Here is a 26,346-nt window from a genome sequence, read left to right on the forward strand (position 1 = left end):
CTCACGATGTTACAGGGTTCTTTTTAATTTTAATATTAGTTACAATGCATATTATTATAAACCATATTGTCAGAGTTATGTAGAGACTGACTTCCAGGGAGGTTCCCTCCAGCTGTTTCGTGACAACCCCAGACACACACACTCAGACCCTGGTCTGAGCTCTGTGAAGACAATGGCGGCTCCGCTGTTATCACCAGCTCCATCACTCTGTCTCTGCTCTGCATCGCCTCACTGCTGTCCTGCTGCTGTATCTGTGAGTGTTACAACAGACGAGGGGCTGGGGATTGTGTAGAGGGCTTGGTCAGCTTCAATGGTGTCACACTCTCATGCTGTGTGTGTGTGTGTGTGTGTGTGTGAGAGAGAGAGGATTTCCCCTTCGCTGGGTGTCCACTTCCCTCTGCCTTTGGCCCATTTCTGTCCGTCACTTTTCATTCACACGTTCAGATACAAACAGGCCTCTCTCCTCTCCGTCTGTAGCTTTAAGGCGTGTTTAGCACTCAGCATGTCATTTACATATCAGCTCAGATTATGAAGCTGCCTCTATAATGAAGTGACAGTAGACTCATATTGTTTACTGGCATCTTATGAATCTTTTTCCCCCCTCATAGGTTTATGTTTTGCAGAGAACGTTTCCTTGTGATATCTTTACCTTGTAAGATTTGTTTGGAGCCATAGTTAGACTGTACGGAGCATCAGTGGTTCTGCATTTTCTTTTCAGCTTCAGTCTTGAACCATAGTCACTGCTCCTTGAGTCACAGTCAGTCGTTTCTAAACTGAAATGGAAAGAGACAGAAGAACAGAGTTGTGGTATAATATAACTACATCGTCTGCATACGTAATGATTTATTAGAAACTCCCCATAAACACCTGATTTAAGACACACTTTACACACAAGTTAGGTGAAACACAGTTGCTACAGTACTATTCATAGACTAAAATATTTAGTGACACCTGCTGTCAAAATTATTACCTCCTCACACACAGCCTGTTTAAGGTGGGAATGTTGCAGTTATTCCACCTTGCTGTTCTGTATTTAATAAAAGCTGGCAGTGGAAAAAGAGAGCCAGAGAACCGTTTGTGTAAAGGGGACAGTCAGCATGGTGGGACTAAGTGCACACACACACGCACACACACACACACACACACACTAGACATTGACAGTGTTGTGTGACAGGTCACGCCTCTTTTGTTTGTGTAATGTCGCCATCCTATTTAAAATCCAACATATTTTCAAACTACAGTTTGTATGATATCTAACCAATCAGCTCCCCATGATTGGTGTCTTCATGTAATGTATCAAATGTAAAGTTAAGTAGGTTATGTTTAAGAAAAGAAACACAATTGGGCGTTGTCACTTTATGCATTTAATGTAAAGTTGCTAGGGCTGTCAAGCGACTGAAAAAATTAATCTAATGAATTCAATGCTCTGTGATTAATTAATCTAAATTAACTGCATACATCAATTTTTGCTGTGAAATCATTTAAAAATTTTTAGTTCAGATGAATGTTGTCAGATGTGTTGAAGTAAAGTGAGATTTTGGACACAATTGTCCTTCTGTCCTCGACCACCCGAACTGGCCTGCAGTCCATTTTGTAAGGAAGTTAGTGAGTCGGTCACAGGTAGACTGACTCAGTTTGTGTCTGAACACCTGGTTGAGTGTGGCGTGACGAGGCTGCCTGCTAGCGCTAGCATCAGAGGCTGTGTGAGGTGATATTTCAGGCTTGTAGTTCTCTGATGTTAGGAAAACTCCTTCTGCAGAACCTGCAGAGAACAGTGCTCCTATCAACAGTTCCATCTGGGTGAATTTTAAATGTAAATGTTCCATTCACGGGGCCAAGCAGCGTTGTCTCGTCTGCTTCCGTCATGTGACAAAGACACTGTGGCCTTCAATGACACACCGGGTAAAAGGGCATCACGAAACACAATTAATGAGCGTTAATTATTTTTGATCGAAATTAACATGTTATTTTGACAGCCTGAAAAGTTTTGTAGGTTAGGTTTAAGAAAAAACACACATTATGTACATTAACGTAAAGTCACATAGGTTAAATTTAGGAAAAATCACACAGGACATGAATACCAGTCTCCCGGGGGAAAGTCCTGTGTTTGTTTGATCCATTTACCACCCTAACCTTCCTCTTAAGATGAACTTTCACTCTTTATACTACCTTCTTCTTCACTCCTATCAGCACATTAGTCACGTGACCGCAGCCTTCCCGGTTACATGGATATGGACATGGACATATACGTACCAACAGTGCCTGAGAACATTCTGGTAAAATCAAACACTGAGGCAGCATTATGCTGGCAATTTTTTGGTTCACATGTAAGAGCAAAGATGGCTCAAGTGGCTGATCTTCTTTATGGCAGTATTGTGGAGACTCTGGGTAAAGGAGCTGTTGATAATGTGCACTAAAGCAGATGATTGTTCTTTAAAAGAACAGGAAGTGATTATGGAGATAAAATTGGATCTTCCAGATTCAGCGTCACTGTCAATATTGGCTGCACAGCATATTGTCAGTTCTTTGTTCATATAATGTCTATAAGAAATTAGATTCAAAAATACAATACAAAAAGTATTCCAAAATCTATTTTGAATTATCACCTCAGTTGGGGTATTTTAGGAGGCAAGGGAAGATTTATTTTCTCCACCTGTGTTGATAACACAGTATCACACGTATTCCAGGTTAATGCCAGTTTCCTCCCACAACACTGGCTGTTGTCCAGAGGTAAACAAGAGGCACCCAGCTCCAGTCGTCCAGCTTTATTTTGGTAACAAAAGCTGATCTGCTGTCGCGGTCAGTGGGTTTTATTGAAAAACAGAGACGGACATTCACAGTGTGATTGATGATCGTTCTGAATTATATAACATCATCTGTGTTTGTGGCCTCTGAGGGGTTAGTATAAACTGTCCGCCTGGATTTTAAGGGCTTCATGACTAATATCAATCAGCTGTTGTCTTTGCACTGAGCACACTCTGCTCTGTTTCCGTGAGCAGGTAATGGAAAAGTGTTCTGCTGCTGGTTTAAGGGGACAGAAATTCCTGCTGCCCTGCACTTTCGACTTCTGTGGTCCAGTGAAAACAGGAAGCGCCGGACTGAAGGGCGTCCTTCGAGAGCGGGTCCGCAAACAAACAGAGCAAGTGTGGAGAAAACAGGAAACACTGATGGGGAGGGGGATGGAGAAAGTGTGTGTGCTATACTGAACGTGTTGTGTGTGGTTTTGATGGCATTTCTAATCCTTTTTGTGACTGGAATTCAAGGAGACACGAGAATCAGAGAGACAGAGCAGCACACAGAGGAAGACGTAAAGAGAGAAAGGTGGTCAGAGAGACAATAAAATAAAACAGGAGAGAAAGTGTTGAATGGATCTGAGTAATAATTTGTCCACATCAGGTAGATACTCTCACATGGATCCACTTTGTTTCTCTTGGCAAAACATTGCTGACATTCCTCGTCAGGCCACTGTGAAGGAGGTGGGTGTGTTTCAGTTTCTGAACAGCTGTGCAGACATGTATGGACGTCAGCCGGTGGACTGCACATACAGGCAACCGTCAAAACAAGACCTCAGACATGTACGCACTCGCTGTGGATGTTCTGACCACTCGCTGGTTTCGGTTTGTGTATTCAAAAACTGGATTTAAATATCAACTTCAGCGTCATCAGGGACTTGTGTCACTGTAAATTCCCAAATATGTATCCCAACAGCAGAGTTAATTATATCTCATTATACTGCAGTATATTTTAGCAGATTTCTGTGAGACACCCTATTTTCTAATCTGCTCCCACTTTAATTTGCTGTTAATTTAAACTGGGCACGTCGTCCTGGTGTCTTGATACATTCAGTATAATTCACATCTCCACAGCTGCATTTGCATCAGAACAACATTATTACATCCTTCTCACCAATCTGTTGCTCTGGGTTCCTCAGGAAAGGTTCTGTGTTAGGTTAAATTGCCTTTTCTGTATTGCTTTTACACAAGTTTACATTTGTGCCACTAAAAAAGTACTGTGGTCACCTAAATTTGGTGACCACAGTCACTATCCCTGCAACTTCTCAAAGAGTTTATCATGTCCTTGTACTATCTTGCTTCCACTGGTGTTTATCTGAAACAGTGTCCTTCACTTCCTGTGATAACGCTCACATTAACAGACTTTCTTCTAACATCTCCTTAATATGACTGAATCACCCTCTCCTGAGACAACAAGTGCAGATGTGCAGATTCTGATGTTTTACAGCCAGACAACAGGGGAGTGTCCCCTCTTTAAGTCCTCAGCCAACACAAAGGGTTGTTGTGTCGCTGTAATCCAAACTGCAGCATAAACAAGGCAGACGAAGCAACACTCAGCGTCAGCTGACCTCAACCACAACATGATGTAATTGAATTTATCTCATCCATTCCTCCAAAACATCCGGGAAGAATTAAACACAGAATGTTGGAATTTAATGGCATGCCATCTACGCACTGGGCTATCCTCCCTGTGTTTTCATTTTTAGGACTTTGGTTTAGAAGAAAACAACATTAATCTAAAACTAAATGTAGAAGTCCAATTACATCATTGTTGTTGGGTTTTTTTTTGTGTGTATTTGGACATTTTTAAGGGCAGAGATTCCTCTGTCTTTTTTATGTAACAGGAACACTGTCGAAGCCTTCAGTGGGGTTTGTGCTTCTGCAGCATAGACATGTACCGTATGCTTAGGGTTGCCACCGTCACTGGAAAAATAAAGGACACCTTGCCTCATTCACGAGATTGTGAGTGTCAGACACTTAGTTTCCTGCATTGTGGTGAATTTTTAGGCACTATTTTGTGCTTTTTATGCATAAGTTTCAAAGGCTGCTATCCTCAACATCAGCATAAAGGAAATTAAGTGTCAATAAGTTGTTTTTATTATTTCTCATGTCATTCCAAGAATGTAAAAGAATAGGGAGAGCATGAGAGTAGGTTGTGCACAAAATATTAAACAGTACGTTTACATGACATTAGAGAATTTTTTTTTGTGTGTCAGTCCAACTATACATGTAAACATGTTAATCCGTCTGAAGTCGTACCACGTTGAACACACGCAGATAATGTGACTCCTGCATGTATACAGTCAATCAGACCCAAACTGGCCGCGGCGCTCTGAGCATGCTCCACAGTTTCCGCCCCGGGCTTTGACCCAGAAGTCCAATAGCATTAAATGTGTAAGAGAAGAAGAAGCCGGTAACAACATGGAGAAATCTACATCCAGAGCTGTGACTTTTTGGACGGACCAAATGCGCAGAGCTGTAAAGTTGTCCACCATGGTACCAGTTAGCAGCTAGCTAACCGTAGCTAACTTGTTTGTCCATTGTTTGGTCTGTGACGTAATAGGTCAACAGGAAAAAGGTCCAATACTAACAAGCTGAAAGGAGGCATATCTCCACCTATCATAGAGGAGTCGCACATACTTGGGTCAATAAATGGATTCCCCTCCCGTGCTTGTATACTGGGACAAGGACAGTAGTCCAGTTAGATGTCCTCGTCAAACTGTAACTGTAGCTCCACTTCACTGTGCATGTAAATGTATTGGCTGTGATTCAAGGCTCGAGCTAAGGTTAGCTACATATATGTAACTTGAGGCTGCAGCTGTAAGCCTTTGGCTCCAGTTAGCAGAAGGCTAAACTATTAGCAACATTTTCTCTCCATTTCTGAAACACTTCTCAGTGTTGAAATATGTTTTATTTAGTTTCTTGTCAGACTCTTTTTTTAGACTCTTTTTGATAAGTCCTTCATCCTTTTTTTGGGGTTTGCTTTGCAGTGTAGACAGGTGTTGTCTATGCTGAAATAGCAACTTTCTCAGCAGGATTCTCCACCATTGAATCGGGCTTTGTTCACAACAGTGTAGGCGATCTATGTAGCCAAGGGTCCAGGCTCTGCGTAAAGCCTGTGAACAACTATAAACCAGCCTTTATGGGAGCTGGCTGTGTCATGCTAACAATATAATCACTCTTTTATCTTGATCAAAAGATAAGAAGTCCAAATTTTGCTGTCCAGCACCAAAGCAAAAACCATTTAAGCCTCAGAATGTAGAAATAAAAACCCAGGAACATGTTTCAGCTTTTTAACAAGACAGAAAGAAGAGAGAAGATCATGAAGGAATCAAAGCTTGTAAAACATAAGCTTAAGTAAAAGTGAGGCAGAGAAGCCTGATTATTATATAACACCTGACAACATCTGTATTTTTTAAGCAAGTAACTCTATTTCACTGAGTGCATTTGAATTTACTTGTAAACCAGCCGTTTACTATGTCTACGTCTACGTCCAGCTCAGACAGAAAACTCCAGAGCTAACTTTATGAGGACAGATAGAGAGTCAGAACACAAGACAACAAACTCAGCGTGATAGCAGATGATGAGGTCTGAGCTTGTTGCATTCCGGCGCCGCACGGCCTCCCTCAGACCTCCATAACATCCCAGCAACCCCCCGCCCCCACCAAGAAAACAGCAACCACGCGTCAGGAAATGAGTCGAGCCGTACATGTTGAGACAAGAAGAACTCGCTCCTCGACAGCTGTTTCTGTCCCACACAGACACACATATGTCCTTGCATGGTCTGGAGCTTCCCATGCCAGTACGGCTCAAGTATGGGAGGAATGCGGTAAACACTGGGAAAGGAAGGAGGCCCTGAAGCATCGTGGGTAATGACCCCCCAGAGTAGGGATGATGGGATGGCGAGCAGGATGAGGGCCATTATGTGGTTGTTTGTTGCTGATTTGCTGGTTGTTGTGTGACCTCAAGTGAGGAGGCCTCTGTAATTAGGCCGAGCATCTGGTTGGTGGGACAAAACCAGCGGTGGAAATCCTGCACGAGTGTCTACAGTCTACAGGACCTTTCCTTTAGATACATACAAGCAGCAATATGTTGCCCCGAAATACCACCAGGCAAATCCTGTTTCAATCCTGTGATTTAGTTTTTCACGACATTTACAGCAAATAAGACGTGTAGAGATACAAACTCAGGATGTGTTGGAGTTGCTGCTCAGCTTGTTGAGTCAAACTTAGCATATAAACAATGTACCATTGCTGTGGTACATGGCGTCGACCCTCTGGTTTCCCTTCAGGTGGTCGGCTTCATTTTGAGCTGCAAAGCCCCTTTAGCATCGTTAACTATGTTAGCACCACTAGCCACGTGACACTGCTAACGGTGCTAACAGAGCTAACAGTAGAAGCTAAAGGGGGTTTGCAGCTCAAAATTTAGCCACTCACTCACCAGGGCGACCTGGGGTGAGACCGGTACAGTGGGCCTTATGTTGCTATGGCAACGCGACAAGCAGGACTCGCCCAATTAGCAGTGCCTCTAGGTTAGGTTAGCTCCCACTAGACCCAGGTGGTAAGTAGTGCAGTGCACTGAAGAGAAGAAAAATTAACCTACACACTGACATGCCAAAAATATTCTCTACGGTTAACCGATCAGTGGTTAACCCTTGACATCCCTACTTTCAAACACAAAACTGACTGTTCAACCCTGGTAGAGCTTTCAGTTTGAAAGGGGTACGTCAAGATCCCAGCAGAGATGTGATTGGATCATTTATGGCAGGTCCAGGTGTTCATAGTACATTATCGCCATAGTGAACGGTTGTTGAATAATCAGGCCTGAAACAATGGAATGATGAAATTATAGTGCAAATAATAGGGATGCATGATTGGATGTTTTGCTGATATCCGATATCATAACAACTTATTTGGCTGATAACCAGTGCAGATATCCTTTTTTTCCCCAACTTAATTTTAGTGATTATCAAGTCTCTTCTCTAGTGGAGTTAACATCATATTATACATGCATACTCTTATCGTGACGGCCCACCAGCAGATGGAGACATGAAATACGATACTTTTCGGTGAATGTAAAATTCATTCATTGTGCAAGAAAAGAAAAAGCATGTCGGCCTATTCCGTTAACTTTAAAGCTAATATTAGCTGATACCGATGACGTGCCGATATTATCGTGGATCCCTAACAAATACTTTATTGTAAACACTTGTGTGGAAAAACTCGACTGGCCTGTACAGAGCCATGACCTCCACCCTGTACTTCACCTTTGGGATGAATTAGAGCGCCGACTACGAGCCAGGCCTTACGCCCAACATCAGAGGCTGATCTCAGTAATGCTGTTGTGGCTGAAAGGGAACAAATCCCTGCAGACAGGTTCGATGCCAACAGTTGTAGATTTAGATGTTTATTAATCACATACAGATGTGATATTCAGGTGTCCACATACATTTGGCCTTGTAGTGTAAATAAATGTGGATTTTATTGATGTCACGTTTGACTCCATGATGAACAATAAGTCTTTCAAAGACAGCGACGTTGACCCTTTGACACACATCACACTGTTTGCCTGCCAGCAACAAGTGTTTGTAATAATGTTAGTTACAGTGTGGCTTGAGCAGGGTTTAGATTCAAGATTCATAATTCAAGATTAAATCTACTGTCCCACATAGTGGAAAATTTGTCCTGGACTCTTCACCCATGCTGCAGCCATAAAAATACAACATAGAACATAAACAAATCAGCAGATCCACAACATGGTGCCAGGTGGTGCATACACCCAAACCATCTCAATACATGCACATACCCATGTACAAAGGCGTTGGAGAATACATTCATAAAATTAAAAAAAAAAAAAAAAAGAATAAAATAAAATAAAAGTGCCAGTAATAATCATTCATAAAAAAAGATAAATAAATAACACCAAGCATCAAAAACCACAAGTTGTAGCCTTTGGATTTAAGGTCTTTGGGGGAAAAGGAGAGCTGCATTGTGTATGAGGAAACGTTCTAAGACTGATGATACTGCTCGTTACTGTGATTTCTGTCGACCTAATTAAACTTTTAAAAAGAAAACACCTTTCATGTCTGTAAGTTCATTACATGCACTACGTCCACAAAAGGAGGGTTCATGCTCCACACAAACAAGACCCGACTCTGCTTGATTTGACCCCACTATCCACCCAGTGTAGTGTATCTGTGGGCCACCCAGGCTGTCACTCACTCACTCACTCACTCACTCACTCACTCACTCACTGTCACACACACACACACACACACACACACACACACACACTGGGTCACCATTGTTCAGCTGCCTGGAGTCGGTCCAGGAGAACAGGCCTCGCTCCACTCCATCCCCTTTGGAACAATTAGCACAAGGGCTGACCTTTGACCCACTGAGCGGCAGGGAAGAAATGAGCTTCAAGGAACTGCGGTAAACACAAAGCCAGGAGTCTTACACGCTCCTAAAGATAAACAATAACCAGGGTTTTTGAAGAGCGTGCTTCATTTGATTCAGCTAAGAGGATGTGGGTTCAGTTTAACTGTTCCAAAGTGGAGATCAAAGACAAAAAAGTAATCCAACATTTGCAGTCGGAGCCACTGAACTTTGGAACAACGCGCTGGAGGAAATCCTGTGACAAAAGATTGAAACTCCTCTTAAGACTCATTTTTATGAGCTGTCAGTTCAATCATAACCCGTCTTCAGTGTCACTTTACTGGAGTGGTATTTTACTTTGTTGGGAGTTTATTGTTTTCTCTAACTTTTGGGCATTGGTAGAATCAGCAGGACTAATTTTCACAAAACTTCAGTTGCCTAAGCTACACTTTTCTATATGCATATTTTCTGACCAACCAAGCTGCAGCAGACATCAAGATGACGTCAGAAAGACGTTAAATTTTGGTTGGAGTAAAAACTGGGTTGATGATATTTTAAATGTCTAATGACATTAGAATTTCATGTTGTGTGGACATTAACATTTTGAGGTTTTGCAGACATCAGGTTTTGTTCTCCATACCTCACGACTGAAGGACGTTAGATGATGTTGGCATGAGACGTTAAGAAGACATTGGATTTTGGCTCCCTAACGCAACTTAAAACGAGCAAAATATCAATATCATCATATTCTGTAGTCATTGATTTTGGCACTAGACGTTGTCCTGACATTGAATTTTGGTCAACCTGAATTCAATCCAATATCAACTTTGAAAAATGTTGGTGGCCAGCTGGGATTTGGAATATGGCAATACAATTTTACTTCGACCTCGTCACATGTCCACGTTTGGTCATGGACTTTCCACGTCCACATAAGGCGTCCAAGGTACCCTGGGTGTGTTGGTTGTTGACGTTCTGGGACGCCGTGTCAACTTCAGCCTGTTACATGCATTGTCTATTTTCAAAATACACTTCTGTTTTCACAGGAAATGTACAGTTTGCATACAATCTCTTTCAAAATAAACGCACTACGTAGATAAAACACCACGAACTGATGTTTTTTTTCCCCTCAACAACACACGCATGTGGTTGGGTTTAGGAATAAAGAACAGGAACATCGTACCACTTGGACTTCCGCCGTGTTAACTTTCGTTGTTGTCCTGCCGCACCCTTAAACAATAACGACGACTGACCACATGTCATGCCAACGTGAAAGGACAGCTGTTTTCTTCTCTGTCTGACGCTGGAAGTCACTGACCAAGCACCAGATTTTGATGACTTATGAGTGAGACCGGGTTGAATATGGTTATTGTGGGTTGTTTTTAAGAAGAGGACACTGGCAGTAGTTAACATTGGTCTATACTGGAGGTATAATGTGGATAGTTTTCTTGTTCTTCATATGAGAAATGACTGAAAACAGTGTTGGTTTGAAGTTTTTAATTTAAAGTATTGTTGGCTTTTCGCAGGAATGAGAAGCCCTCAAAGTCGGCTTAGGCCCAATCCATGTGTCTGTTTCAACTGACATTTTACAGCTGGTCTAAACATAGACGGATCATTTGGATTTTTGCAGCAATAGGCCTGTTTACAACAGACACACAGCTTTTTTCCATGCACACGGCCTGACTTAGTGCATCAGTCGAGCGTAGCAGGGATCAGCATCTCCATACAACAGGGCTACCTGCTTGAAGAAATGTTTCTAAGGGATACTTTGCCTTTAGAAACACTGAAGAAATTGAATTTCCCCTCTGGGATTAATAAAGTATATCTTCTTCCTCTTGGTGTGGCCGAAAGTGCCAGTGGAAAAGCCCAAATAGTGAAGTAACCAGAGAGTCAGAATTCTAACTGATACACTGGGATGTCCTGGTGGCTCAATGAGCTGAAGCGCCTACAGTGTTAGTGCAGTTTTGTAACATAACCACAATGCACAAACCAATAAAGTGAACGAGACAACCTAACTTCACCTGACCCCCAAGTAACCCTGCTTTGTGTCACTTTTATCAATCGAGAGTTGCAGCACAGACGTGTTTAGTTTAAATCCACTGACAGCGGATTTTCTCTCAGCGCTCCAGCAGCTGTGACAGTGACACACAGCGACACCGAGCAGACGGCCGCCTTACACTAAGAGTCGACAGCCGTTAGCCAAATGCCCGAGATGCAGCGATTACCACTGTCACTGCGCGGCAACCTGGGCCACCAACTGTCACCGCACTGAGCCACGTCACACACACAAGAGGGGCCGGCACGTGAGCGCACACACACACACACACACAAATACGAGTTCAGTTCAATAAAATAAACCAGGCGTCATCTTTACGTACATGTAGTTCACAGTGCACTCAGGCATTCATTCCACTCCATAAACAGCCCCCTTTATAGTCATCCATACGTCAGATTCACCAATCCAAGGACACACGTGCACTCCCCTCCCTCCACACACACATATTTCCGTTCCCACTGTGGCTGAAGAGCCAAACACCCCTAATCCTCAGCGTTGGCGCACCACGTCCACCCCCTCCCCTGCACTGGTTATATCTGGGATTTGAACAAGGCCAGAGTTGGCGGTGCTGCCACACCAAGTCTTGCCAGCCTCCCCCACACGTCTTTGCCTCACTCTCCCCTTCCTGACTCCCGGCGTAACCAGCACTCCCTGGCTCCCACAATCCCATCAGCCCTGCACAGGGCCAGCTGCCCACAGGTCTCGTGCGTGGCTGCGCCGTCTTAAAGGATCTCTCTGCTGCTAATGCCACTTAAGCACAAAGCGCTTCAGCTGAGGAAGCTGAGTGCTGGCGTTGCCTCCCTGAAGATCAAACGTCACCGTCCCACGGCCGGCTGCTCGCTGTCTGGCCCTGTGCCCGCTCAGCATACTACAGCAAGCTGCCAGGACGGGAGGGGTGAGGGCTACTGTACCACAGCCAGAGATGACTGTATGGGCCATAGGAGGCTGACAGGGGCAGAGACAGAGCAGAGACTGAGGGCTGATGGGATGTGACGCTGATGAGATCACAGGTCCTGCTGTCTGTGTTTTCTTCTGGTCTGTGTAAAGTTAAGGTCAAAATAAATTCTTATTGGAAAACAGCTTCAACTGTATGTTTCTCTAATGCCTGGTACACACTGCATGACTTCAGCCCTGATTTTCCACTCACTGACAGTTTTTGGAGCTCCCTCACAAGAGCCTCATATCACAGGCACATGTTAACTGTTCAAAGATGTAAGCCAAGAGGCCTGCAGATGCACCGCAGACACATCCTAGATATCCAGCAGGCTAAACATCTGGAGCTGTCGGGAAACAGTCGGTGAGCTACAGCCAATGAGAGCCAAAGACACGGGTTGACGGGGAGTAAACAACTATACTGTATGTGTTGCATTTGCATCACAGATCAAAGCTGTTGTTTTACTGAGAGGAAACAGCATATGAAACTCAAAGACATGTGAAAACAGGCTAGTTTTTAGGCTTTTTTTAAATTCAGTCTGGCGTTATGTCATTTCCTGTGTCACTTGTGTGTGTTTTTGTGACAAAACATAGTTTGAGGACCTGACAGACTCATCAGGGATTCGTCCTGGTAAAAGATCTTGTAGTGTGTGACCCCCTGACACCGCTCAGTCATGTAGTGTGAAAACCACAATATCAACACTCCAAAATAAAAGACAGCAAGTTGCATGAGGTGAATAGTTCAGTTTCCTGTTTTGTAAAAACAGATGCTGAGATCAAACAGTAAAACTCAGCCGTGCTGTTAAAATATGAGCCAAGACTCTGTTACTGTGTCGCCTGCTGCTCACCTAAAACGTTTTCAGAAGGATGTTTTATCTCACAATTTAACTGTGATTCAAGATCATTTGTTATCAGCTGGCCACCATGTTGTTTCCTGTCAAAACAGCTACGCTGCATTTAGTCACAAACCAACTGGAGCGTTTACTACATTTGTAGAAACATGGATAATAAAAGAAAACTGAATTTTATCGATTAGAGTACAAAGGCTTGTCACTCTCAAGCTGAAAACACAACGGTGTTGCAACCATGCATCAAGTGCTGCCCAAAGCACACACTGGGCACGTCACACTGCAGCTGACAGTCAACAGATGACTACGCAAAGTTATCACAACTTTCAGTGAACGATCGGTACTTCATCCACCTCTGCATTAGCTTAAAATAATGCATGGACAGCCACTAATTAGGGTTGATATTCTCACCTGAAGAGCTGATCCCCAGAGCTATGACTCACCAGGAAGTATCCTTTAGGCCATTGTCTTTATAATGACACAACTGTGGGATCAACATCAAAACTGGATTCTAAAAAGTCTTAATTAGATGCCATGTGATGTTAAAATTGGTTCTCTTATTTCCAGTTAAACTCCAACCAGCTGTGAATGACTGTGATGATCCTGTAGCTCGTTTAGTGCCTGTTAGTTTGCAGATTATTAGTAGGCGGGGTCGTTCATTCAGTGCAACATGGAGCACCTGGGCTCACGCTCCTCAGACACAGTAAAAGTTTCCTCAGAGAGACTTTCTCTGTGTGTTGTATTCACTTTCTCTGTTATTGTTGGGCACCAACAATAACTTAACTGCACTGCTGAGTGAGTGACGTGACTTGCCTGGGTACTCGCAGTGCCTACAGCCCATCAAAGCTGTTGTGTGGTTTCACACTTATCATTATTATTCTCTCTGTTTATGTGCCTCATGTGAACAAACAGTTCTGTGTCGTGCTTAAAAGCGCTGAATCTTTAGTGTTTATGTGAAAACTTCTCTTCCTGCCTTCCTGGCGCCTGATCATGACTTAGCCACAACACAGGCCTCCTTTCCCATTTCCCCCCTCTGCTCAGGAAGACCGGCTGTGAGGTCACGAGGTCACAGTTTGCTCAGCACAGAGGGACAGTCCACGGTGAGACATGGCCGGGGTCTCCGACAAGATCCGAGGCCACAAATAGAAAACAACAAATAGTTTAAGAGTCTTTAATTTGTTACAGGGAGGAAACTGGGTCTCAAGGTTCATCAAACTAATCCTCCTTGACATTTTACCTGGAGATGTGACAACAGTCTGTCTTTAATGTTTTTGCCTCTGCTGTGACAACACTGATGTGGATTAAAAATGTTTTGTATGATGACACAGAAAAAAATGGAAAAAATCTCCTGCTGTGTCATTGAGACAGATGATGTTATGCAACAAGTTGCCGAACACAAAAAAGTTTCTGGACAGTTTTAATTTAATTTTCAAGGACAATATGTTGAACAGCCAAAACTAAATCTTGAGTATGAAAACGAAGATTAAATCTTTGTTCAATTTTCAGTGACAAAACAAGACTGGACGAAAATGTTAGTAAGGGACTATTTGACATTCAAAGTGATACAAGAGGAGGACTGAAAGATAAATTATTTTAAACTGTCTAAACTAGACAGCTGATAACGGCCATGCCTCCAATGATCTTTTACTGCCACATTAGCGGTATGAAATCAGAGCACTGCCAGACTGTAAACTCCAGTAAATATTCAGCACCAGGATGTTTCGATAAACTGCAAAACACTCACACCGGAGTGGCGTCAATTATGAGCTGTAATTCAGCAGTACATAATCAGCCGTGTGTGTCTGACTGTGATGGTGGAGCTGCTGAATGGATTTGTGGAGTTTGTTAGTTGCAGCGGTGATTGTTAGAAGCTAGCTCCGCTCGTTAGCTGCTGAATGGCAGCAGAGTGATATTAACATGCGTTTTGGTGATCTGAACACAAGCGGACAGCCAAGACATCAGCCGTCCACACTTGTGTCTATCATGCATCTACAGCTGACCGCACAGTTACCACATACACACCTTTGCTAGCTGCTCTGTAGCATGGTTGCTAGTCACGTTAGTGGTTTTGTCGGTACAGCTGGAAATATCACTGTTAGCAGAGTTAAAAACGTCTCTTTACAAAGGGCAGAACAAGGGATGGTCACACAACTCAATGTCCAACTTGACATAAAATGGGTAAGTTTTAGAGCGTTGGCGTGCTGTGACCAAAACAACCACCACGTCCTGCACTGATGACATAGACCTTGCATCAAGTCGTTGTTTACACTACTAAAGATATGTGATCACATGCCAATGTGTCTTCGTGGTGGTTTAGACTTGTATTTAGCACTGTCCACTTGTGATCAGATCACTCGAGACACATTAATAACAGGTCTAAACGGCTCCTAGTTGTCTCACATGAGTCATTTGTTGAGAGCAAAATAGAGAGATGTTGAGCTTTTCAAATGATGATCACTAAGTGTGTGCTTGTAAATCAGCCCTTAAACCTGTCAAACACTGCTGGAGACATGACAGTTGGGAAGAAATTATTTGTAGTCGTAGAAAAAAATGAAATTAAATTTTTATACAGCCTGTCACCTTGATTCTAGTTTCTAATACCTGTATTTGCCTAATTGGATTAGTTTGAAGAGAAAAAACATCTTGACTAAAAGTAATGCCTTTTGTTGACTATCATGTCATGAAACTGATGAGCATTTTTGTCTGAAGACTAAGACTAAATATAAATGGCTGCCAAAATTAACACTGTCACTGTAAAACCAGAACAATCTGGAAACATCAGTGAGTTCATGAAGCATAAAACAATGAAAATAAGATATGGAGGTAACACAATCTCCACGTGGATGACCAGTGAAAGGAAACGGTTGTCTTGGGAATCAGAGAGGAAGAGACCCAATCAATCAATCAGTTCACTGAAGAGGGATTCCCCTACTTCGGTCATGGTATTGATGGCTTTCCAAACGTGTGGAATCCGCTTTGCGCTCTCAATCGCTGATTGATCTGTGGTCCGGTGGGACCTCTTTGATGTAAAGAACAAAGGGTTCCTATTGGGTTACACAGGTCAGGATTGATGATGCGTGAAATCAAGGCTTCTGAGGGGGAAACAGAGGAAGACACTCTCATCTTCCCATGGGAAGATCGGTGTTTCTCAAAAACCTGCCTTTATGCCAAAGCTCTTTGGAAAAGCGTTTACGTCTACAAAGGCTGGCGAAGCTTCACATGAAAGTGAACTTCAAAGCAGGACTGGAGGTTCAGGGTATTCTGTTGTTGGCAAAGCAGAAACCAAGGTTGGGTCCTTTCCTGTTTTACAGGCACCTGACGAGGGGCGTTCACTTCTTGAGCAAATAAAAATTCCTGTTTATCATTTCAGGGGGAAGATAGGAGCCGTTTGTGACAGAGGGGGCCGCCTCATCTGAGGCCTTTGGCTGCTCCTCTCGCTTTTTCTCATCTGTCATCTCAGTCCTCTCTTCCCTCCCCTCCCTTTCTCCAGTCTGGGGATAGACGCGCTGACAGATGGACCAAGGACATCCGGACGCAGGAGTGGGGAGGGGGTGCATAAAAGAGGGAGAGGAGGGTGAGAAGGGTGGACCTGGGGGGAAGGAAGCCAGAAGAGAAGGAACAACAACAGCGGTTGTCAAATACAGAGTGTTTCTCCTCGCGAGCACAGGAGAGATGTCTGATTCCGGGAACGGAGGCATGATGAAGTGGTGGTGGGAGGAGAGGGCGGAGAGGGTGGAGGGGGCGCAGAGTGCGGGCTGGAGTTCGCCAACACCTGGTGGGGATTATAGGGAGTAGGATGGGTAGAGGGTGGAGGAGGGGGCTCTGTTGTGTTCTGGAGGAAAGACTTTTTTTTCTTCTTTTTTGGCAAGTGTTTAGATTAGACTTGGAGTGGATGTTGAGGAAGTCGGGCTTTTCCAAAACACTCACACACAAGAACACAAACATCAGGGTTATTAAAGGTGATTTATGGCAGTGAAAGGTTCATGATAAGTATGAAGATGGTGTTATTGTAGATTTTCCTTGTTAAATAATGCAAATGTCTACCCTTCTGTTCCTGAGATATGACGTTGAAACATGATGATGTCACAGTCACGCTGACCTTTGACCTGTTAGACATTTGTGTCAAGTTTTGTCATAATTAGCGTATGAATTCTTGAGTTATGGCCAAAAACATGTTTTGGGAGGTCAATCTGACCTTTGACCACAAAATGTTAACTGTTTAACAGTTTATTCACAGATTCTTCAGTCCAAGTGAACGTTTGTGTCAAATTTGAAGAAATTCCCTCAAGGTGTTCTTGAGATATCACGTTCACAAGAATGAGACTGACACAGTGACCCTGACCTTCAACCTACAACTGCCCAAATCTTATCAGTTCATTCTTGACCTTAAAGTGGGCGTTTATGCCAAAATGTGAAGAAATTCCCTCAAGGTGTTGTTGAGGTATCCTATTCACGAGAATAAGATGGAGGCAAGGTCACAGTGAACTTGACACTGGACTATGAAAATGTAATGAGTTCACTGTTAAGTCTACGTGGACATTTGTGCCAAGTTTGAAGAAATTCAATTCTTGAGATATCTCGTTCAAAAGAATGAGACAGACAAGGTCATAGCGACCCTGACTTTTGACCTATAACCACCGAAAACTAATCAGTTCGTCATTGAGTCCAAGTGGACATTTGCGCCAAATTAGCAGAAATTCCCTGGAGGCGTTCTTGAGATATCATGTTCACAAGAATGGGACGTAAGTATATCGCTGGCGTGGAAGCATAAAAATCAAGCAGGCCCCGAATCCAAACTCACCTGAGGGTCTTGGCTCCAGGTGCAGCTGCAAATGGGACACAGAACTAAATAGGGAAACTGCCAACTAAAGCCCAAACCATTTATCATCGGCCAGGACGAGAACGATCAGAAATATGCAACGCTGGCATTCAATGGGTGCACAAAAAAATCTACAAAGATGTTGTGAAAGAAAGAAAGAGCATCTACAGGGATTTATTTTGGAGCATCCAGGGAACCTCCTGTGTCTTGTCGCTTTGTTGGAGAAATGTTAGGCCTTCCTGTCATTGCTGCCACCCAATAAAAGCAGACAAACTACACCAACAGTTTATGGTAAATTACTGGTGTAAATTACAACTAACAATGCCCCATAGCTGTTTCAAAAAAACCCTGTAAACCATTGTTTCTCATGGCTTATTGCTCAAATCTCCTTCACCTGATGGCTCTATATTCTTCCTGTCTGATTTTACTTTAACTGATTCACATAATTTACCGTTCCGTGTCTAATTTTAGCAAAATTAGAAACTCTGACAGAGACTCGATGTGGAGAGAAGATGAGGTTATTTAGGTGGGAGAGGAGACTTCCCAGGTTACAGCAGAAGATTGGGAGCGACTCTGCTGTCCTGACATTCAGAGGAAAGGTCAACAAAGCGTTGGGGGAGACGGGAAGAAGCCAGCAGTGGCTGTGACACCAAAGCCTTGCTTATTAAAATCTTTCTCCTGAGCACGGAACTCTGTCATTTTGCATCAAGCTATGAGTGAACGCAGAGGAAGATTTTTATGTTGAGACTTACAGCTCTGTTTTTGTGTGGATAAGTCCCAAAAAGTGTTATTCTCCTGAGGCACAGTGGGTGTTTTCTCTGCGTCTTTTGATATTTTGGCGTCTTGTTGCAATGGGAAGGAAAGTGGAGGGAGTGTCACTAACAATCCAGCGGCACGTCGCAGTTCTGGACTCAAGATTTACTGCTTTTCACACTGTTTGCAACAACCTCGCTTGGACCATGTAAACAGCACGTTCCGCATGGAGCAGCCATGTTTTGTGCTCTTTTTATCATTTTAATTGGAGGACTCACACCCACACTGACCTCTACTAAACACACATGTAATTGCACGGGGGAAGTGACAGCTGCACTCATGGTTATGGCGGGGATGTACAGTCGGGTTGTTGACGTATGTAAACCCACGGAAAATGACTTCAACCTCCTTTTAAGGTTAACCCAAACTTGAACTGTACATCACAGTGAGCTGGAACAAACTGACGTCAAGGAGACCAACGTCTTCTAAAGAGAAAACAGTTTGTTTATGATGCTTCTGATGATTGAAAGCTGCACATCACCAGCTAAAAGAGAAGAAACAGTACGATAAGAGGGCAAGATATGAAATATGAGGAGAAAAGAAGACAGTGAGAAGAGTAGAGAACGCCTCAGAGATGAGTGTTAACGCACGGCAGCGAAAGCTGCACAAACAGCAGAATGAAAGCAGGCAGGTGTCCCATCAATCCAATCAGTGGAGGTGAAGAGGATGGAGGGGTAAGAGAAGGTGAAAGAAAGCAGGGATCAGGCAGGAGACTCTACGGTCATACACTGAAAAGTGAGCAGAGGTGTATTGTGGGAGCTGACCCAGAGGCCCAAAAATGCTCAACAGAGGACTTAGTGAAAGTACTCGAGTGGTCAAACTGAACTGCAGCATCCATTCAGAATTACCGCCAGCTGCAGACTGTCGATGTCAACTGAACACTATACGCTCTAAACTTCGTACATTCATTCATATTTGTTCTTAATTTATGCTTATTTCAACAATATACTGTACGAGAACTCAAAGTTAAAGTCGCTTTGTCATATTCTGTTTAATTATTGAAGGAGAGTCTTACTGCCGACTCTTAACAGGGCGTACCATATTCACTGTATATTATTTAGGATTTCAAAATAATTAGTGGTTTATTTTGGTGGTCTCAGGGCTGCTGTGAAACTGCGCCTACTTGGGACAACAAAAAAGTTTGTCTGGGTGTTTGTCTGTTGTGCTGTTGGGTCAGCACAACAGACAAACAAGAAAGGACGGCAGAGGAGATACTGGCACACCAATGTAACTGGGCTCCAAAGCCACAAAAAGGTCCACAGGCTGAGATCAATGCAATAATACTTGATCTATTTAAGACATGTGTGCACAAATTAAAGTTGCTCAAAGTGCAAAAAACTGTGTTTGAGGATGTTGTGTAGTCATGCCTCTGCTCCTCAGAGTTGATCTCATGTAATTAGTGGCACCAGCTGCTTGATTCATCACACCTGGTGGGAACCTGTTTGTGTCTTTACATGTGGACACTGATCAAAGTCAAGGATTGAAACATTTGATGCTGTTTTTACTCACTCTTTATCATTTTTTAAATACTTTTGTGCACAGATGTCTTAAATGAATAGATTACTTTTGCATTGATCTCAGCCTCTGGACCTTTCTGTGGCTGCCTGGTGCAGTTACACTGGTGTGCTGGTGTCTCTTCTGTCGTTCTGTCTGGTTTATTTGGTGAAAGTATCTAGTTCTTATGGTGTTAAGATTTAAAAAAGGTTTTCTCACATTTGTAGCGCTCAAGTTGGAGGGATTTTCTTGTTTTGTTTTAAAGGTCAGTGTGTAGGATGCAGTGGAGCCTAACAAAAACCTGCTGACATCTGGCTTTTGTATTTAATGGATAAAGTAAAAATCGGCCTTCACTAGGAGCAGCCGTTTACACGTTGCCGGCTATTTTCATAAACGGACATTTCACCGTCTCCGTTTTCAAAAAGATCTTCGTTTACACTTACCCATGTATATATACACAAGAGCATGCCAAACCTGTAGGTGGCAGTGTAACGAGAAGCTCAAGCCTTCCATGTATCCATTGTCACCATAGCAACATAGGTCGCACTTTTGACAGAGGCGCAAGTTCTGGCGCATACTGTGACGTCGGCTGCCTATAACTCCGTTTATCTCTGTTTATCTCAGTTTACATGCAAACGCGCAACCGGAGTTTTCCAAAATCTCCACTTTGGCCGGAGTTTTTAGAAAGACTCGTTTTCAGAGGAGAAATCTCCGTTTGCGTTTAAACGAGGGCACAAACGAAGGAAGATGTCTCCGTTTATCAAAATCACCGTGTACGTGTAAACGGCCTCTAGTAGTCGTGGGTATATCAGCTCCAGCTCTGATCAGTTGTGATGGAAATTTGACAGCTGGGTGGAGTTTAGCCCCTTTACTGGTGCTATGCAGTAATGTGCTGCCAATACTGTCCATCCCCATCTAAGCAGCACTTGAACATTGTTTAAAATCTAGTCTGCACTGAATTCAAGAGACTGAATAAGAAAGAGATACATAAAAAGAAGTAACCACCATAACATTTTCACTGACCTCCATGCTGCTTTGTACTGGTTACACACCAGAAACAAAAAGAAAAAAACATACAAACACACCTATTTTTAACAGGTTTTCACGCATTTAAAAAACCTGCATACCTGCGCAAACTTTGGTGGAAAGGGGGTTTAACAGATTCCATTCACAGACAACCAAAGTCCTGACCCCAAAACTGGAAATTTATTGCAATCAAATGGGACTTTAGAGTCAAAAAACATGGTGGATGTTTGACAGGAAGAACTGGCTTAATAACTTTTGCACTAGTTTTTACAAAAACATGAAAAAACAACCGGGTCTCACTCTGAAGCCATTGAAATCCGGCGCTTGGGCAGTGACTTGTGGCATCAGACAATGATGAAAAAAGCCATCCTTTAGCATCAGCATAATATGCCACCGGTCAGGGGGAGATGTGTTGGGACAAGAGGCAAGTTAAGGCAGTGAAAGTCCAAATGGGGTGGGTGGAAGAGGTGGTGATGGGTCCAACAAACAACTTTCACCCAGGAGAGCATTGTTCACATCCTGTAAGATTATAAAGCCAAGCCATGTTCTTTTTTTCCGAAACCCAACCACATGCATTTGTTGTTGGAGAAAAAAGTTTTTGGTGAGATGATATTTAGAGCCATCAGAAAAGTGGAGGCTTTGATAAAGATTGCCAGGAGAGGGGAATCAGGCTCAAAAACGATGCTCATGATGTGTTTACCTGCTGCTGGCAACTAGATGGCGAACAGTGAAGTTGTTGGAGAACGAAACAGAATTAATAGCAGAGTAAATGCTGCTTCAGCTGCTTGTAGGTCATTTTAAAAATATATGTTGTGTTTAAGTTTATTCTGCCAATAATTGTGCAAGTTACTGAGTCCTTTTCTAGTAACAGACTTATATCAGATACTGGGAGCTCTACTGACAGCAGCACAGCACAGCTACATGTTTTTCATCAACTTTAGGAAGCTCTGTACTGGTGCTTTGATAAAAATACTGCAAGAAGATGATGATATTTCTCTCTGAAGTGTCAACTGGAGTCACACAGAATTTACCGATGGATTTCCAGATTGTGTCTCATTTACTGCACATTTGTTGATTACAGCAATTTTCATTCCTCAACATGAAGGTAAAGCCGAGGTGTGTGTGGTAAAAACTCTTAACAGGCTGTGATCAGGATGTGTGATCCCCTACCGTCGTCACCTGAGAGGAGGACCACTCAGGGACAGGCCGTGACAACAGGCTTAGGGAAAAACCATTAACCATGAGAGGATCCTTGAGACTGGGGCCAAACACATGACTGAACAGACACATGGAGGCCTGACGAGAGAGGGAGGACGGGTCAGGAGAAAGCAGCAAGGAGACAGAGGGACAGAGATGATCCAAGTGACACAGTTACTCACAGGAAGACAGAGAGTGTGTATCATGCTCTCAGGATCTATCAGGCCGTCTGTCAATCACACAGCTGAAGACGTCCAGTCATAAGTAAATAGTTTGAGACTGGACGAGTTCATCAAATCATCAGCCAGGTTAGAAAAGTTCTGTAGAGTTCATTAAAACTACGGACCTTTATAAGCAGCGCCTACATGTACCAGCATACTTTGTGTCTCTGAGATTATCAATGGCAAGCCGATGAGCATGTTTACTTCTCAAGGTAAGCTCCTTATAACATCTGCCAACGGAAAGAAAGTCTGCCTGGAATTCTGTGAATCGCTGGTTCAGAGCTGCATCAAGTGATTATCATCATTAGCAGCTCTTGTTTTTTTGTTTTTTTTGTTTGTTTTTTAATTAATTGATAAATCAATCAATTTATTAAATGTAAAAAAACAAAAAAGTGACTCAGAGCTTGACTCAGGGGACATCTTCAAAAGTCTTGTTTTCTCTGACCAACAATCCCAAACCCAAAGATATTTAATTAGCAATTATATGAAATGTTAATAAGCAGAATATTTTCACATTTCAAAAACTGGAACGAGAGTACGTTTTGTGGGATACTTCACATTTTCTGCCCGAGTGACTGGCAGAAAATGCACAACCCTCCCTCCATCAGAAATCAAGCAATTACAGAGAAAGTTTAGAATTAACCAAAACTGGCTTCATAATATTGCTGCCAAAAGGGAGGTCTCTGAGAATGTTTGTGAAAAGTTGAACTGGTGATCATGTGTCAATGTTTTTTTTTTTTTGTTTTTTTCCCCCTAAAAATCCAGAATTTAATTTAAAATCCTTCTCCTCACTTACAAAGCTCTAAACGGTCAGGCTCCATCATATCTTACCAGATCACTGCACTCTGAGAATGCAGGGTCGCTTAAAGTCTCAAAAAGTAGAACAGGAGCCAGAGCCTTCAGCTATCAGGCTCCTCTTCTGTGGAACAAGCAGACACTGTCTCCACATTTAAGACTGGACTTAAGACTTTCCTTTTTGATAAAGCTTATAGTTAGGGCTGGCTCTTATAGTTAGGGCTGGCTCAGGCTTGTCTTGGACCAGCCCCTAGTTAGGCTGACATAGGCCTAGTCTGCCAGGGGGATGTTCTATAATACACCGGGCACCTTCTCTCTCTAGTTTCTGAAAAGTTGGTTCTTCTTCATTTGCTAATATTCACGCCCTATTACTGCATGTCACTAACTCTGCCTCTTCTCCAGAGCCTTTGTGCTCCAACTTGTATTGCAGCTACACTTGGATGGTGTGACAGGGTTGTGCTGCTGCCATGGTCCTGCCTGATGCTGCCTACTGCTGCTGTTATTATACAGTCATATACATTATATATAGTCATACTTCATTTTACACATATGGTTATTATTGGGGGGGGGGGGGGTTCCTTATCAGCTGTGAGGGTCCAAAGGACAGAGGGATGTTGTCTGCTGTAAAGCCTCTGGGGCAAATTGTGATTTATGATATTGGGCTTTATTAATAAAATTGAATTGAATAAACTTTATTTACTTTTTAAACAACACAGAGTTGAACATGTTGATTAAATTTCAGAAACCAACAGGACACATTTTCAGATTCATTTCCATGAGTGCATGGAGATGGAGAAGAGAGGAAAAAAAAGAAGAAACTGAAACTCACCTTCATGAAGTTCCTCTGCCAGCGATGGACGTCAGGAGAATACGTCATGGTGGAAGTAAACTGGCTGGTACAGTTGGCTGCAGAAGACACTGGCAGATATTATAGACACGCTAACCCAATGACGAACACAGAAACAACACTGAAGTTTGTCCATTTAAGGTAAAACAGTGAGTAACTGTTGACTTGGCTCCTTCTAGGTTTGCATCAGATTTTGGCCCAATATGTGTGCAGTATTGGCAACACTGTGCATGTGAATGTATCAGCTGTTAGTCGGGACCTGCTAAGTCTGGAAGGTAAAATAAGTTGTGCAGACTTTAAACTAACAAAGATCATCGCTAAAAACATGAATAACATGGACAGAGTGAACATAAAGCTGCTGTGGGAAGCAGTAGGTTTGATGAATTCAGGACAGTGTGAGTGTGTGTGTGTGTGTGTGAAGGGTAAATAGGATATGCCAGTCAGAGCTAACACCCACATCCCAGATGGTGCTTCCCGTAAATGTGTTCCTTAGAATCTACTGGGGCCAAAACACACACACACACACACACACACACACACACACGCATACGCACACGCACACACACACCTTTTGAGGGCAGCAGGATGATGGAGTTGGTCAAGTCATTGCTCAAGTTTCTTCAGCTGCATTTCCACTAATGGCCACTAGGTGCTGCCTCCAAGAAAAATTAAAATCAGTAAATCATTAATGTGAATATATTTTACATCTTGTGGTAAAGAAAAATGATTAGGCTTTTAAAAATACTAAAGTCTTTTATCTTAAACACACACACACGCACACACACACACACACACGCACACACACACACTGGAGGCCACGACAAGAGTCCCACTCAAACAGGTTGTGGTCGGCCAGGAAGGAAGGATGTGTGATCCACTAGAGTGACCTCCGACCCACATGGCCCTGGACCAATAACACGCCAAGAAGCCAGGAAGTCCAGCACTTCCTTATCTGAGGAGCGGAGACTGGCTGTTCCCACGTTTGGTCCTTTATTCCAGAGAAAAAGGAACCAGATAAAACAGGCGAAAACTGAGCCGTGTCGGAAGCCCGGCAGCGTTTATGGGAAGAGAGCTCGACTTTTTCTTCTTTTTTTTTTCCCTGAGAACAAGTCTTTCTTTTCTGACCTCAGTTTTAGAACTGCAGCAAAATGCAAATCAAACTGTATTTCAGGTCTCTGAATATGTCAAATTAATATGACATGACACTGGAACCACAGACTGTAGCCACTGTGACACCACCCTTTGGATGGGGACTCCTGTTTGAGGCCTCGAGTTTGGCCGTCACCATCTTGGATTTTTGGAGCCAGAAATGACCATCTTTAAAGGAGAGGGTGGAGCTAAGCCTAGCACTAGCGGCTAGCTTGGTTAGCACGGAGCATTTACACTTACAGTGATTACGCTAATGCTAACACTAGTGAAAAACAGGCTTAAAAGCATTAAACAAAATGTCCATGTTTCATGAACTGAAAACACACTGAAGTAGTGACAGCTACTGCTACACCTGTAATGTCACCTAATGCTGCTACGTTTCTCTGCAACGTTCTAAAAGGGTTTCGTCTTGTTGTCAATCTTTGGTCTGAACTGGACTTAATCCTTAATAGCATGTAAACAGATATATAAAAGTTCACGCCCTGTACAGTCATCATGAATATTGAAATCAACCACAGAAACCAAAACTGTTTTTTGTTTCAGACTGTAAATGTGTTGATTTCTGCTGTAAAGTTTTAACATGTGACTGACTGTAGTTTTACAGCACCTCCATGTTGGCTTCATTTTCAGCCCCAGAGGAAGCTGCTTGATTGGAACATTTTCCTTTTTAAAGCTGTGTTAATGCCATGTGTTACCTAACTACAACCAATTCTTAAAATGCATGTGATTCACAGTTTCAAGTCTTCAGCTTGAAAAGTCCTACCAGGTTCTGGTTTATTTACTTTTTACGAGTTGCAGGATTTCAGGTCAGAAAATCGAGGCTTAAGCTTTATTACTTCCATGTATCAAATCAAATCTTTGAGTATTTCAACTTTAACTGTACCTGTAGTCAAAAAATATGATTGTTGCAGTTTGCTCAAGGGCTCTACTCACTATCGTACTGCTCCCAAATTCATTGATGTCTGTCCGGCAACTCCCCTCT

At 42.9% G+C, this 26,346-nt stretch overlaps 1 long non-coding RNA gene across 1 annotated transcript; it reads right to left on the bottom strand.

Moving 5' to 3' along the window:
- Nucleotides 1-26,346, bottom strand: LOC126407535 (uncharacterized). The gene is made up of 5 exons (XR_007571799.1): nucleotides 26,298-26,346; nucleotides 24,784-24,871; nucleotides 24,198-24,274; nucleotides 650-773; nucleotides 1-277 (listed from the first exon to the last, which is right to left on the bottom strand). It is a non-coding gene; the product is annotated as an uncharacterized LOC126407535 (long non-coding RNA).

Source organism: Epinephelus moara, chromosome 20 (assembly GCF_006386435.1).
Source record: "Epinephelus moara isolate mb chromosome 20, YSFRI_EMoa_1.0, whole genome shotgun sequence".
NCBI classification, from domain to species: domain Eukaryota; kingdom Metazoa; phylum Chordata; class Actinopteri; order Perciformes; family Serranidae; genus Epinephelus; species Epinephelus moara.